The sequence below is a fragment of the Pinus tabuliformis genome, chromosome 6 (genome assembly GCF_031772625.1).
Source record: "Pinus tabuliformis cultivar Carrire ecotype Pingquan chromosome 6, CPIR1, whole genome shotgun sequence".
In the NCBI taxonomy this organism is placed as follows: Eukaryota; Viridiplantae; Streptophyta; class Pinopsida; order Pinales; family Pinaceae; genus Pinus; species Pinus tabuliformis.
The window spans coordinates 587,097,185-587,113,864 of NC_142292.1; the positions used below are offsets into that span (position 1 = coordinate 587,097,185).

The 16,680-nt window shown below is 42.1% G+C and overlaps 1 pseudogene; it reads left to right on the plus strand.

Moving 5' to 3' along the window:
- Nucleotides 1–15,800, plus strand: part of LOC149259917 (protein TOPLESS-RELATED PROTEIN 2-like) — a 43,086-nt pseudogene extending 27,286 nt beyond the window's left edge.
- Nucleotides 15,801–16,680: the final 880 nt, after the last annotated feature.

The window sequence follows — 16,680 nt, forward strand, 5'->3', positions numbered from 1 at the left end:
TCCCTAACATCCTTCCAGAGAGTTTCACAGAGTTTGGCTATTAAGAAACCTCATTCGTGAACTTCTATAGGAAGTCTGTAGGGGTTCTACAGTATGTCTGCGATTTTCTATAGGATGTTCTGTAACTTTCTACAGGATGTTCAGAAATGGGATTTTGGAGGATGGATGGATGGAGAAAGATGAAGGAGTGGGTATGGAGGTAGGATAAGGGTTGGAGATGGTCTAGGACTTGGTGGATGGAGTTGTGGACAGGTGTAGATGGCTAGATTTGGTTCAAAGAAGACTGAAGCAATGTTTCACAAAATTAGGGTTATGGGAGCAAATGACAAACATGAGGCAAGGATTCTAAGTAGAGGGTGGAGTGAATGGTGCTGATGGAGAATAAACAGATGAAGGAGTGGTACAGGTGCTCTGCAAGTAATTTTTCCAACTGAACCGATGAAGACTTGTAAAATAAAAAACCTAGTTACATTAACCTAATCTGATCTAGATGTCAGTAAAAAAGAATGAATAGAAGTTGAACTGCAATGAAACCATGTATACTAACTCATGCAGCTAAGCAAACAAAAGTCTGAACTTGTAACCAACTTCTATACATGAAAATCAAACACTAGTGATTGCATGGCAAAGCAAAATCAGTGTTTTTGTGGGCAACAAGGTTATCCTGATCACAGCTCCTGATCCCACTGAGGGAGAGGTGAAACCAGAGATGGTTGATGGCCCTTTTTTGAAGCTTTTCCCTATAAACAACCTATCAACTAAATCTGAGCATCAAAATTCTTTCTAACCATTAACAGTGACCTAGTTAATCAGCAAGATTTAATCTACTTTAACAGAAATAATTTTGCAAATGCATGAAGAACAAATAACAATACATAAAGGAGGCCTTAGCACTCAGGTTGGGCCCAACCCCAAGAGCTGCAGGCTCCTATAAAGAACTCAGATTTGATGCCAAGTAAGACTGCTTCTCATTATTAAAAAATAATCATCATATGAAAGTTGTACAACAGTAGCTACAAGAAAACACGCTGAGAAAAATGACAGCACTATAGTGCAAAAATACCAACGATTCCAAAAGTAGACTACGAAGGCTGAGGCATTCTTATTTATACAATACAAGGGGGCTAGCAGCCCTCCTAGATTCAAGGGACTCGGCTGTTCCAATTGCAGTAAAATAGTCACTCTTTCCAAAGTTGCTTGGCTGCCTTTAGAACTCGTTTTGGTGGCCTGTTGAGCTCGGAGTTGAGGGTGGAGATTTCGAGGAAGGGCCATTGAATGCCACAAACAACCTCCCTACAAATCCTCACCTCAAGCTTGGCTATCACCTGGGCCATAATTTCTTGGTTTTGCTCCAAAATTTGTCCAAAAAACTTGAAATGGCCACGTATTAGCCTCCTAGGTAGAGTGACCACCCTTATTCGTTCAAATAACATAAACATACTAGAAAAACATGCATAATATATGAAAAATGGAGGATTGAACAAGGACAATTAGGAAAAATGAGCCCAATAAGTTACCCAATTTGGGGCTCATCATCACCCCCCTGCTAAATGGGTTGCTCATCCTCTAAGCAACTAGTCCAACTCATCATCCTTTATGGATTTGATCGCCTCCCTCACGTCCCAAGCCTCTGCTATGATATCCTCTTCCCGGTCATGGAATCCTGCCTTCCTTTCCACTTCCTCCCATTTTCTACCTTCTTCCTCTTCCTTCACTCCTTCTAGCAATCCCAAAAGTAAAGGAGGACTGAACTTCAAGCCAATACAATTGGCCTACAAATTTTGCATCAACTTTTTGTAGAGGGGTACCCTTGCCAAGGCTTCCCTCATCCTGGTGGGAGAGTGGTATTATTTTATCTTCAGGCTGTGAGGCAGTGTGTTCCACCGCCTTGTGTAGGCATGCATACAGTTTTCTCCCAACAGTCTCTCCATATCCTCAAAATGGGCAATGGCTTGAACCTGTTGCTCAATGTACTCCAGTAGCTCCTGAGGACTGTTGGCCAAGTGCTGGTGGGTGCTTATCACTGCTGATGGGTCATCTGGCTCTACTTTGATCATGAGAGGCTCACTGAGCTCTCTGCCTATGATATTGCGGACCTTTGCTGCTCTCTTCTCCTCATGGCTCATCCAAGAGGCCATGGCCATAAGCTGGACATCCCCTACCACCGTGTTAGGATCCCATGCGTTCATGTCTGGAAGGGCAAAGTTGTGCAAGTAGAACTCTGATAATTTGGCCCTATCCTCAGATGAACTACTGCCACATAGAGCTGCAAACTGATGATAATTTTGGAATGGGGTGATGCCCCTTTGAGCCAAGGTATTGATCTGAAACTATAACCACTGATCCTTGAGGTATAGGGCATAGGATTTGGCAGGCTGCCTACACTGCAGAGCTTCCATTGCCTAGCTGGCCATGCAGGCTAGTTGGGCCTCCTTTTCTTGTATCTGCTGTTTCAGAGATTGTGTCTCCAATTCTTTTTCCTGTAGCTGCCGATTCAGTATCTCAACTTCAGTCTGCACCCCTTCCTTTCTCTGTTGTTCATCAGGGGTATCTCTGGTTGTTGTGGGCTCCTCCTGTTGCTGTTGTTCCCCCAAGATATGAGGCCTGTCTTCCTTCCTCTGTCCCTGTAATTGTAGCTGCTGTCTAAGCAGCTCATTTTCTTCCTGTAGCCTGACCCGCTGGCTGCTCTCCACATGTCGTACTAGAGCCAATTCCCTTCTTGCCTCTTTGAGTTGTTCCTCCAGAGGACCTATATTCGCCACCCCCTTGGACTTAGCGATTTTCATCCAAGTGTGGGTCCTCACTCTCTCTTCTTCTAGTGCAAGGAAAAGTGGCACTGTGAATTTTTGAGGAATGATCTTTCTGGCCTCCAAGAAGTTATAGTAGGAGCCCAAGCTGGGCTGGGGGCTAGGTTCTACAATGTTTTCTACCTTTTCTTCCTCCTGTGGTGATTTAGCTACCTCACCCTCCATTGCTTCAGTCTCCTTCAACCTAGCCAGTGTTTCCTGTAGAATAGTCTCAGCATCCTGTAGAGCTCCTTCCTGTAGAGAGCTTTTCTGGCTTCTGGGGGACGTCATGGTGCTTCTGAACAAGCTTGGGATGCGGAAGATTTTGAACCAGGCCGAGAAACTTGGGCTAACGAACTACAGAGGAGGAGGACACTCACGTTGCTGAAAACTAGTGGTAGGCGTAAATGACAGTGGTTAATGTGAGTTCTCTGGCCGAATGATTTTGAAATACGGTGCAATTCATGGCACGGGGGGTGAGGTGTCCAGGCTGAGCCGTTAGACAACGTCACAGCCATCATTCCCCGGCGTGTCTCTGACTGCCAATGTCTATCTCTGCCATTACCCACCGTCATCCCTGTCAGTCCGCCGATTTCACTGCAAATCTGCTGATTTTCCCTGACTGGACACTTCCCACGTGTCGGCTCCGCGTCCTTCTGGTGGAATCGAGTGTAACCGAGCTCGTTCAGATCCCATGAAGCAATTCTACTAGCTGTGGGTGACCAGTTGACTGACCATTGCATTCGTTCAATCTGCACCATTCACAGATATGCAGTGTTCATAGTATATCTTATGCAATCTGATGAAATAAGGTTAAGCACTTACCTGTGTGGCCGTGGATGTGTTTCGCAGGTTTCTGGACGTGAAACGCTGGCTTTGCTCACTGCTGCTTCGTGCATAGGCGTTGGAATTCCTTTGTTCTTTGGCTGATGTTGGATGCAAGGCTTTCAGGACCTGGTCCTCTGGTGGTGAACGTTGCATGCACAGCCACATCTTTTCTCAGTTGTCGAGGAAGTGTTCTCATTTACACGGAGCTGGTTGCATGCCTCCTGTGTTGATTTCAACTGCTCTTGACTCCATAGTGTGTATTCTAGGTGGATCAGCTGCTACAGGATTCCTGTAGGACATCCTATAGTTGCTTCTCCTCCTGGGCTGCACGCTGAAACGGGCAAGGCTATAGTCATGGATGAAGGGTCCTATTGAAGCTTTTGACAGGTAGAGTGTGCGAGCTTTTGAACACTTGATTTGTCCCTTAGGAAAAAGAATTCACTCTGAGGAAAACAGGACTTTTTGCATCACTGTGCAGGAATACGGGACCAAATTGTGGTAATGGCGGTGGACAGAGATGAAGCAGGTGATGGATGGGAAAGAGGGATGGCTGCAGGCCTAACCAACAAACTCCAAGCTTTAAATCCTTCTCCAGAATCGATTTTGGCCTGCCCAAAGGTTCTACAGGATGTTTCCTGTAGAAATGCAGAACTTCCTGTAGAAAGCCTTGGAACTTCCTGTAGGAGGTCGAATCTTGACCCGAATGTGTCCAAATCCTGGAAAAAGTGAGTGGTCATGGAGGGAGTGTCTGTGAGGATGTCTGGTGACTTGGTACAGCCCCTTGTCCTCGTTTTGCATGACCTTCTTTATCAGCGCTGTATTCCCTGCAACCTGCAATAATTTCAAAGATCAGAGCTGTTTCTTCTTCTTTTTTTTTTTTTTGAAAGACAACAGGGGCGCCTTTATGAGGTTTTCACCCCGACTATCTGCCCTGGGCGCCTCAGAGAGGTTTTCACCCAAGGATCTTTTTATTCAAATTCTTTATTTTCTGAGAGACAGTAGGGGCACCTCCCTGAGGTTTTCACCCTCACTGCCTGCCCTGGCCACCTCAGAGAGGTTTTCGTCTAGGGATCTTTTTATTCCTCTTTTTTTTTGAATGATCAAGGTGTGGCCGGAATAGGGGCAGAACCCTGCTCTATTACCAGCACTGATTTTTCCATAGTTTCAATGAACTCCTGCCTTGAAAGGGGTTTCTTGTAGATTTTCAATCGATGCCCATTGATAAGCATGGGGATGGCTTCCTCATCAATGGTCCTGATAAGGACTGAACCATTGTCATTGCATTTCTCCAATATATATGGTCCTAACCATCTTGTCCTTAGCTTTCCTTTGAAATCCTTGTATCTTGAGTCATACAGCAGCGCCCAATCTCCCGGCTGGAATTGCTTTTCATTAAGGTGCCAGTCATGCCATATCTTCCTCTGGAGTTGAACTACCTCTGAGTGGAGAAGGGCCTGCATTCTGTGTTCATCTAATCCATTCAGCTGCAACAATCTTTCACATTGAGCATGGCTGAGATCTAGGTCCAGCTGAGCTGCCACCCTCAATGTATTGTACTCGAACTCTATGGACAGCAAAGCTTTCTTCCCGTAGACCAGCTCATAAGGTGTGAAACCGGTTGTGGTCTTCCAAGTGGTGTTGTAGGCCCAGGTGGCCTCAACCAGGCGATCTGCCCAATCCTTTCTGCTGCTGCTCACAACCTTAGTCAAAATCCCTTCCAATGCTCGATTAGTGACTTCCACCTGCCCATTTGCTTGAGGATGATAGGGGGTGGAAGTCTTGTGCTTGATCTTGTGATGAGCGAGCAAATCTTCAATCAAGTTGGCGGTGAACTGGCTTCCTTGATCTGTGACTAACTCTCTTGGGTAGCCATACTTGTAGAAGATATTTTCCCTCAAAAACTCAGCCACCTTTTCTTCTGTTGCTGCTTTGATTGCCTTCGTTTCTGCCCACTTGGTCAGATAGTCGGTGCACACAATGATGTAAGACCGTTGCTTTGAAGGAGGGTTGATAGGACCCACAAAATCTATGCCCCATAATCTCAAATGGCTCGAAGGTCACTTGAGGTTGGAGAGGCATTTCATCTCTTGGAGTCGGTTTCCCCATCCTCTGACATCAGTCACACTGGCTGATGTATCTTCTGACATCTTGATGAAGAGTAGGCCAATAGTAGCCTGCCTGTAGAATTTTGAAGGCAGTCCTTTTTGCTGCAAAGTGGCCTCCACAAGGTCCATCATGACAGGTTAGGAGGATGTCAAAGACTTCCTCCTCCCTAACACAACATCTCAAGATCTGATTTGGGCCAAGTTTAAACAGGTTGCCCCCGATCCAAGTGAACGGGGCACTCTTCCTTACAATTCTGCTCTTCTCTTTTGAGGATAGATGTGGAGGAAACTGTGCTGAGACCAAGTAATTTGCTATATCAGCAAACCATGGAGAGAGTACCAAGATAGCAAACAGATGTTCATTTGGCATCTGGTCATCCACTGTTCCTTCTTCACCTGCAGGCAAGTCCAATCTAGACAAGAAATCAACAACAACATTTTCCTTACCTGGCTTGTCGACAATCGTCAAATCAAATTGTTGTAACAAAAGTAACCATCTAATAATACGATCATTGACATCAGGCTTATTCATTAAATATCTAATCGCATCATGATCAGTGTGTACAAATTTTTGATAACCAGTGATGTAGTGTCTGAACTTGTTTAGGGAATGGACTACAGCCAGGAACTCTTTCTCGGTTACCGTATAGTTCATTTCTGCCTTGGACAGGTTTTTTCTAACGAAGTATATGGCATATGGGAGTTTCTCCTCAACTTGTCCTAAGGCTGCCCCTATGGCTTTGTTTGAGGCATTAGTGTGGATGTGGAAAGGTAGGGCCCAGTTTGGACCTCTCAAGATCGGGGCGGACACCAGTTTATCTTTCGACTCATCCAGTGCCCCTTGACAGTTGTCAGTCCATTTAAACTCAACATCCTTCCCTAAGAGTCCAAACAAAGGTGAGGCTAGCTTACTGAAGTCTTTAATGAATCTTCGATAATATCCTGCTAAGCCTGGGAAACTCCAAACATCTCTTAACTTTTAAGGAGGTGGGACCTTTTGGATGATAGCAATTTTATTAGGATCCACCTGTAATCCTTGCCGAGAAATGGTATGACCTAGCACGGTCCCTTCAGTCATCAGGAATTCACATTTTTCAGGACTAAGGGACAGGTTCATTTCAATGCACTTGGTTAGAACTTTTCCCAGATTGGTCAATGCTTCTTGGAAGTTGGACCCATAAGGAGTGAAGTCATCCATATAGATTTCTACCGAATCATGGACCAACTCATAAAAGATGCTCATTATTGCTCTTTGGAAAGTGGCAGGAGCGTTGCATAGCCCAAAGGGAAGGACTCGATAGGCAAAGGTACCCCAAGGACAGGTGAAGGTGGTTTTATCTTAGTCTTCCGGGCTAATTTGGATTTGGTTATACCTGCTGAACCCATATACGAAAGAGAACAACTTCTTCCCTGCCAGTCCATCCAAAACCTGATTTATGAAAGGCAAAGGGAAATGGTCTTTCTTAGTGGCTTTTTAAAGTTCTCGGTAATCTACACAGATTCTCCACTTCCCATTCTTTTTGGGCACCAGCACTAGAGGCGAAACCCACTCACTATCGGAGATAGGGTAGATGAATCCTGCATCCAATAATTTTTGCAATTCTTCCTTGACGATGTCTTTCAGGGCTGGATTCATTCTCCTCTGAGGCTGCCTGACTGGTTTACAATCTTCTTTGATGTAGATGTGATGGGTATAGACCAAAGGATGGACTCCTTTCATCTCCTTATAGCTCCAAGCGAAAGCATCTAAATGATTGTTCAGTAAGCTACATAGCTCCTTCTCTTGGGAAGGAGATAGGGAAGAACTGATCTTTAAAGTTCTTTCGGGACCAAACTCCACATTCTTAACTCTGGGAGAGGTTGGATCAATCACACAGAGGTCCACTAGGTGTTGGCTTGGGTATCCTCCACCAATTCCTCTAAGGATAGTGCACTGGGAGGTGGATTTTGAATCAAAGTCTTAATCAAATCATCCTCGGTTTGAGGACCTCCCCTAGTGGTTTCTATTGTGCAAAAGGGTGCAGAGTAAACCTCATCCTCATCTCCTTCTTCCAACCAGAGTGGTAAGTCATGTTCTAGCAGAGGTTGGGCAGGAGGGTATAGGACTAGCTGCTTGGACATAGGACCATTTTTGATGGTCATGTTTCCAGCTCGGCAACTGATGTAAGCATCCGCAGTGGCTAACCAAGGCCTTCCCAAAATGAGGGGGTATCCAGTGAGCTTAGCCTTTGGCTGAAGGACCAAGAAGTCCGCAGGATACTCCCAAGAGTCAACAGAGACCAAGACATCCTCCACAATCCCTTCGGGAGTCACGGTGGAGCGATCTGCCAACTGCAGGACTGTCGAGGTCTTCCTTAAGGAACTCTGAAGGTTGAGTTTAAGCATGGTGTCCCTGGTCATCACATTAATGGCAGTCCCTAGATCAATCAAGGTATGGGGAATTATGGTGCCATTGATGTGGACATCAACTACAGGACTCCCAGGGTCTAAATACTTTGGACAGATTACTTGCCCCATTATTAGATCGTACAGTTGTCCTATGACATTGATAGTCGAGGCATCTCTCTTTCTCCTGCCTGGGTGCCTGAAACACTTCTCCTTAATCAATTTGTTGTATATCGGTACATCTTTGACGGCCTAGAGAAGTGGTATTTTCACACACAACTGTTTCAGTTCCCCCAGAAGTTCAGTCTCCTCTGGGTTTTGTTGTGGGGTTACTGTTAGTCACTCAGGAAGGGTGGAATGGCTTTGGGTTCACTTTCCTATTTGTCTTCCTCATCCTCTGGGGGAGGAGGTTGGCGATCTGGAAGGGTCTTCCCTGATCGCAGGTTGATCTCCTGGATCTCCACAGCATAGGTAGGACATGTTGTCTCCCCAGTGTATACCTGCTGGGCCTATCGGTTGTTGAGGTTCGAGTTCGGTTGAGGAGGCATCTAGGGTTGTCTTGGAGGAGCAGGAGGTAATGGTTGTGGCTGAGCCGGTGGTGGAGGCAGAATGATGGGAAGAGAGTTGTATTGGGGCCTCCACCCCGGTTGAGGTGCATTCCACTGAGGCTGTGGCTGGACATGTGAGTGAAACGAATGAGCAGTGGGTTGAGTATGGTACTGAGGTGGATAAGATCACGGAGGTGGTGCAGACCAGGAAGGATGAGTAGGGGGACCCCAAGAAGGCATGTGACCAGATTGGTTGGGGCTATAATAAGCTTGGGATGTCCCTTGCATCCCCTGCTGGTAAGGTCTGGGTCCATGAGGCCTCCTTTGGTTGAGGAAGTAGAGAGGTTCAGTGGGTGCCTCAGTCCCCTGGTACATGGCTTTGAATCCAGGCAAGGTTGGGCATTGGTTTGTGGGGTGGTTCTCCTCACAAACGAAACACACCTCTACTGAGTGCAATGGACACTCGTTCTTGGGGTGCTTCCTCGTACATCTGGGACAGAAAATGGCCAAAGACCTCTCAGTTTCCTCTTTCTTTTGCTGGATTCAGAAAGTATCAAGTTGCATGGCAATGGTTTGTCTCATCTCACTTTTGAGGTCCTCCATCTGATTAGCAAACTCATGCTTGGAGAAGGTAGTACTAGCTGAAAGTGGATTCCCCCTACCTCTTTTCCGGGCTACCCTAGAGTGGTTTCTAAACACAATCTTTATGTCCTCATAAGGTAGTTGGTAAATGTCTCCTCCAGCTAGCATGTGAAGGGTATCTAGAAGGTCTTCAGGGACTCCTCAGAGCAGAACCAGCTTTAGAGATTCAGGTTCAAGTGTGCACCTGGCCCGTTTATAGCTAAGTTGGAACCTTTCCTCATAGTCCTCTAAAGACTCATCATTTCCCATGGTCATCCGAAAGATTTCTCCCTTGGTTTCCTTTGACCTACAGTAATCCCGATATTTGTTGTTAAAGGCTTGCTGCATCTGAGCCCAAGTAGTGATACTGTTTCCAGGTAACCCCATGAACCAACATAATGCTGCATCCTTGAGGGTAGAGGGAAAGAGTTTCAACTTTTACTCATCTTCTCTATAGTCATAAGTTCAACAAAGGATAGCAAACTCAAACAGGAAGGTATCAGGGTCTTCAGTGGTCAATCCATGGAAATGAGGTAAGGCTGAGGGACTTATGTTCTTCATTTTCATGTCCCCGTTGGTCTCTCGGATGGGGAAGGTACCTTCTATTCTCTCATCATCGTCTCTACCATTTCTGTTGTCAGCCATGGTCTCAAAAGGAATGTTTTCTTGCTCTTCTTCTGTTATAGGATCTTCGTATATATCAGGAGGTTCACCTATAGGTTCTTCTAGATCACTGCCACCAAAGAAGAGAGAAGGGTGACTCAGTGAGGTGGTGGGGGTGTTGGGTAGGAATTTTCCGGTATTATCTCTGTTCCTACGAGGCATGAAAGGATTTTTGGTTGCTTTTGCTTTTTTTTTCTCTGCTTGTACCTACAGAATTGAAACAGATGGAATTGCAACTAACAGAAATGGAAATGCGGAATTGAAATGAAAGCAGGAAAGGACTAATCTACTTTGCTAAAATCAAATTGCTAGAATGAAATGCTAGACTACGCTTGCAGAATTGAAATTGCGGAATTGAAAGGCTAATCTATGAAAGCAGGAAATGTCTATTTTACTTTTTCAGAAATGAAATTGCAGAATGGAACTAAAATAAACTACTTAGCAGAAGGTTAGAGTAGGAAAATAGAAGAAACGCAGCAATCACAAATACTCTGACGCTTCCCCGGCAACGGCGCCAAAAAGAGTGGTGGGCTCCAGTATTGTAGCAATAATGCTGCAACTCCTGGGACTCCCTTCTTTACTTTTATCAACCCGGTAGTTCGTAACAAACTTGGAAGCGACGGTGCTGTATGCACAAGTACTAGCTCTTGTCGCAGTTGTCACTTGGTCAGTTGGCACAAGTCTGCCAGGGGCTTAAGCTGACTTCTATGAGCTCTAATAAGAAGCTTTTTAACTGATGGACAAAAGCTAACTCAAATAGGGCTGATCTACTTGCAGAAAGGAACTGGAAAGCAAAAAGGAAACGTAAACCCTATCAAACCCCAATTTTACCATTTATCCCTACCGATGCAAGAAAGAGGATGCGAGCTACTGAAAGAAATTCCATTGAATTCTAGGAAGGTAAATACATGTATCTAAGCTACTTCTACAGTAACATCTAAAAAAACATCTTTTTGTATTTTTGAATAAGTTGTCAGAATTATCATGCATGCAATTTGATTGTTTTGACTGTGCAGAGGTGGATTGGCAAGAGGAAATGCTTGGATGAGGTCGGGAAGGTTCAGAGAGGGCCTAAGGGGTCCCTAACATCCTTCCAGAGAGTTTCACAGAGTTTGGCTATCAAGAAACCTCATTCGTGAGCTTCTACAGGAAGTCTGCAGGGGTTCTACAGGATGTCTGTGATTTTCTACAGGATGTTCTGTAACTTTCTACAGGATGTTCAGAAATGGGATTTTGGAGGATGGATGGATGGAGAAAGATGAAGGAGTGGGTATGGAGGTAGGATAAGGGTTGGAGATGGTCCAGGACTTGGTGGATGGAGTTGTGGACAGGTGTAGATGGCTGGATTTGGTTCAAAGAAGACTGAAGCAATGTTACACAAAATTAGGGTTATGGGAGCAAATGGAAAACGTGAGGCAAGGATTCTAAGTAGAGGGTGGAGTGGATGGTGTTGATGGAGAATAAGCAGATGAAGGAGTGGTACAGGTGCTCTACAAGTCGTTTTTCCAACTGAACCGATGAAGACTTGTAAAATCAAAAACCTAGTTACGTTGACCTAATCTGATCTAGCTGTCAGTAAAAAGAATGAACAGAAGTTGAACTGCAATGAAACCATGTATACTAACTCATGCAACTAAGCAAGCAAAATTCTGAACTTGTAACCAACTTCTATACATGAAAATCAAACACTAGTGATTGCATGGCAAAGCAAAATCAATGTTTTTGTGGGTAGCAAGGTTATCCTGATCACAGCTCCTGATCCCACTACGGGAGAGGTGAAACCAGAGATGGTTGATGGCCCTTTTTTGAAGCTTTTCCCTATAAACAACCTATCAACTAAATCTAAGCATCAAAAGTCTTTCTAACCATTAACAGTGACCTAGTTAATCAACAAGATTTAATCTACTTTAACAGAAATAATTTTGCAAATGCATGAAGAAAAATAACAATACATAAAGGAGGCCTTAGCACTCGGGTTGGCCCCAACCCCAAGAGCTACAGGCTCCTATAAAGAACTCAGATCTGATGCCAAGTAAGATTGCTTCTCATTATTCAAAAGTAATCATCATATGAAAGTTGTACAGCAGTAGCTACAAGAAAACATGCTGAGCAAAATGACAGCACTATAATGCAAAAATACCAACAGTTCCAAAAGTAAACTATGAAGGCAGAGGCCTTCTTATTTATACAATACGAGGGGGCTATCAGCCCTCTTAGATTCAAGGGACTCGGCTGTTCCAACTGCAGTAAAACAATCACTCTTTCCAAAGCTGCTTGGCCGCCTTTAGAACTCGTTTTGGTGGCCTGTTGAGCTCGGAGTTGAGGGTGGAGATTTCGAGGAAGGGACATTTAATGCCACATACAACCTTCCTATGAATCCTAACCTCAAGCTTGGCTGTCACCTGGGCCATAATTGCTTGGCTTTTCTCCAAAATTTGTCCAAAAAACCTGAAATGAACACGTATTAGCCTCCTAGGTAGAGTGACCACCCTTATTCGTTCAAATAACATAAACATACTAGAAAAACATGCATAATCTATGAAAAATGGAGGATTGAACAAGGACAATTAGGCAAAATGAGCCTAATAAGTTACCCAATTCGGGGCTCATCATATGTATTTCATTAATAAAAGAATAGAGATGAATACATATGCTTGCTCAAGCCCGAGCACAACTTGTAGTTGTATAATCTATCTCTCTACTTGACTGATTGAACCTGGCCAATACTTAACCTAATTTTCAAGCCTCCAAGCTCATATTCCTTGTGTTGTTTCTTTGGGAATTATCCCCTATTAAATAGGAAATTCCCTCATTTGGAATACACAATTGCCTTAGGTCCTTCCTCTGACTGCATGCACCTTCTGTACAACTTGAACAAGTTTACAATTGATAGTACACTACCCTTAAACTCCAATATCAACTAGGTAACTCGAATTCTCTACATGCATGAGTTAATTTAGGTTGAATGATCAGTTAATTGGTTGATCACTGAGTACACACCCCACTACTAGACCCTTCACTAGTTCCTCCAACAGTTGGAACTAGTTTAATTGACAATAACTCATTTTAACTGAATTAAATCGCTACAATTGAAATTAACTCAACCAGGCTCCTAAAATATAGGAATCATTGTGCACAACTCAAATTAATCTCGTAACTCGAATTAAGTAAACCAATTGAGTGATAGCAACTCATTTAACTCATTTAAGTTGTCTTGTGATGTGGATTTTTGATTTTCTCCTAATTTAATTCAAGGGAAAAATAAATTAGGAATTTCTTATTGCATTTTAAACACTCCCTCTCAACAAGAAATGGATTCAAATCTACCCTGATCCAACACCTTTGGAATGCATTGCATGTAACACTTCTCACTGTTGTTGTTGGTATTGCAAAATCTGCATCTGAAAGCATAAAAAAGAACAAATTGAATCAACTGTGTCTCCAATTGTCTAATCCGTAAACAATTTTGTTGTTGACTCTACTATTGAGCCTCTTGCTTTGTTGTCAACACTGCTCTGAACTCCTCAGTATCTGACTAACACTAATCCTCCTGCTACTAAATATTGTGGGCCCCTATAGTGAGGGTGATGATCCATGATAGAAACACACCTCAATGGACTTTGCCTAAATTTCTGTAGCTCTTGGACTAAGGATCTACTTCACCCCACCTCACTCCTAGAGGTATGGTTTCATTCATGGTGAAATATGATCTACTCATATTGTTCTTGCTACTACTCTATTGTTGCTTCCACAATGTTACTACAACACTGCAATAATGAATATGATCTTCCCAAATCCTGAAGTATTAGCTTCCATAGGGTTTCTCCCTTTGAAACTAGATTCCTCTGAGTCTCTATCTCCTTGTGGGAAATATCTTTGCCCCTCAATCTGCCAATATCAATGATCATAACTCCTTTTTGTGTCACAAAACATTGACTCACTGATCTACCCACTAGTAGCCTTCTTGCTCCATTAAGAAGTTTTCACATAGGGTCTTCTAGATTTGCTTTAAACTAGGGCTCCATCAAATCTGCCTCTTAACAACTCATTAATTCTTCAATGATCACTGTACATGAGGACTTCAATGACTAGTTCTAATCTAAATCCTACTCTGATACCATGTAGAAATTAATGTGTATTCAAAACTACTTATGAAATTACTAAATCACAAGACTCGAAGCTACTCTACTCATCTGCGGAAGTTAATTCACCATTTAGAACAGAAATCGTAGACATGCAAAAGGAAACATAACACATGCACATAGATTTATCTAGAGGAAAGCAATTGCTCAAAGCCCCTTACTATCTGTATTGCATTAATCAAATAATAAATATGAATACATATGCTTTCTCAACCCTGAGTACAACCTGTAGTTGTATAATCTATCTCTCTACCTGACTGACTGAACCTCGCCAATACTTAGCCAAATTTCTAAGTATCCAAGATCCTATTTCTTTGTGTTGTTTCTCTAGGTATTAACCCCTATTAAATAGGAAATTCCCTCATCTTGATTGTGTAATTGCCTTAGGTCCTTCGTCTGACTGCATGCACCATCTGTACAACTTCAACTAGTTTACAACTGATATTACATTGTCCTTAAACTACAATCTCAATTGGGTAACTCAAATTCAATGCATGCATGAGTTAATTTAGGTTGATTGATCAGTTAGCTGGTTGATTGTTGATTACACACCCCAGCACTAGACCCTCCACTAGTTCCTCCAATAGGTGGAACTAGTTTAACTGAAAATAACTCAATTTAACTGAATTAAATTGCTACAACTGAAATTAACTCAACATAGGCTCCTAAAATTTAGAAATCATTGTACATAACTCAAGTTAAGCCCTCAACTCGAATTAACTAAGATAACTGAGTGATAACAACTCAGTTAACTCATTCAAGTTGCCTTGTGATGTGGAATTTTGATTTTATCCTAATTTAATTCAAGGGAAAATTAAATTAGGAATTTCTTGCTTCATTTTCAACATCCATCTTTGATAGGGGGATCCACAGATCTAGCCGTTAGGCGTGACAGATTCGGTAACATAGCTATAATGAATTTGTAGGTTAGTTATCTTGGTCAAAATCTTCCACAAGGCTTATATTCACAAAATGACCTTCCCAAGATTGTTGCATGAACTTTAAATCAGGAATCTCCAGTGAAGAGCATGGATTTTCATCCTTTGCAGCAGACCATACTTTTAGGTATGGATTTGTTTTTTATAATGTTTATTTTTTTGTTTAGATTAATTCATATGCTTAGGAATGCATATTCTATCTTTAGAAGGAATGAGTTCTATTATTATTATCCATATTTCATAAAGCACGTAATTGTATGCTGCTAATATGCATTCATTGTTACTATGGTCCAGTCACTACACATGTGGGTGAAATTGGTGTATGGGAAGTAGGTTCACAGGAAAGACTAGCTCACAAAAATTTCAAGGTTTGGGATCTTGGATCTTGTTCAGCTTCCATGCAGGTAACATATATGACCTTTACACCTTTATAGTCACAAAATAAAATTTTATTTGTTCCTGGACTTAACCTATTGTACATTATAAACCTTTATTTTGTTTCCCTTGATGTATCCTATGTGGATTTAGGCTAGGAATGCTTTAGGTATCTACACTGACTGGTCTTTACTTGTCCATTTGGTTGTTGTTGGTCATTTTTGGAAATATTTCATTAGTATAACTTGTATCTTTCTTATCCATTCTTTGTAATGAGTTTTCTAAGTAATCTGATTGTCCCATTTTCTGGACAACAGGAAACAATTCTTAAGGATCCTCTTGTATCGGTTAATCGTGTTATGTGGAGTCCACATGGTTCTTTGTGTTTGTTGATTTGTTGTTTATTTAAGTAAATATGGGTATTTTTTTGTGCATGTTGCATCAATTTAATGATCACATTAGATAAGATAAACTAGGAAATGGGTTTATAACTTGTCCCTCTATTCTTGTTCTTGAAATTTTGAGCACTTACTGAAAACTGTGTTTTCTAGAGAGACAAAAGATACCAAGTAATTGACAATACATTGGAGTTGTGTAGGTCTTCTTCATTTTGTACACAATTTCCAACCAACCAATGTCCAAATCTCTTATTATTTCAATATTTGAGTAGCTATTGTAGTGGTTCATGTTTATCAATTTGGAGATTTATCTCGCAAAATTAAGGAAATGTTTGAAATTTGTTGCTCAAGTAACGTATTCTCAGTATCCACCATAGTGATTGTGAACTCATGTGGATTGCATTTCATTAAATGATGAATGGTTGATGTCACTTAATTATTTTTGTATATTTCATATATTTTGACTTGTTATGTCTATTTCATATTAGTATATTTTGACTTGTTAACTTTTTCTTACTAGGTGTCACCATGCATACTTGTAATAAATGCCTGGCTGGAATTGTCTGGGGTAGGTTGGAATCATTCATGGTTCATGGTTCCAACCTTCCTGGTGATAGTTTTCGCCATTTTTGAGTGAGAAAGCATTCTCCAAGAATTTGCATGGTGCTTATTATTGTAGTTGACTAAACCTAATATTTATATATTTAAATGGAGTCATTTAATCTCGTAGCAAATTGTTCTCCTGAAATCTAGCCATATAGAAAGTCATAATTCTTATTTATTTAAAACTTGATTGAATTTTCTATAATCTTATTAGATTTTTGCTTGAAAAGAGGATTATTTCTCAACAAAATTAATTTACACCTATTTGAATCCATGTATAGCATTTCA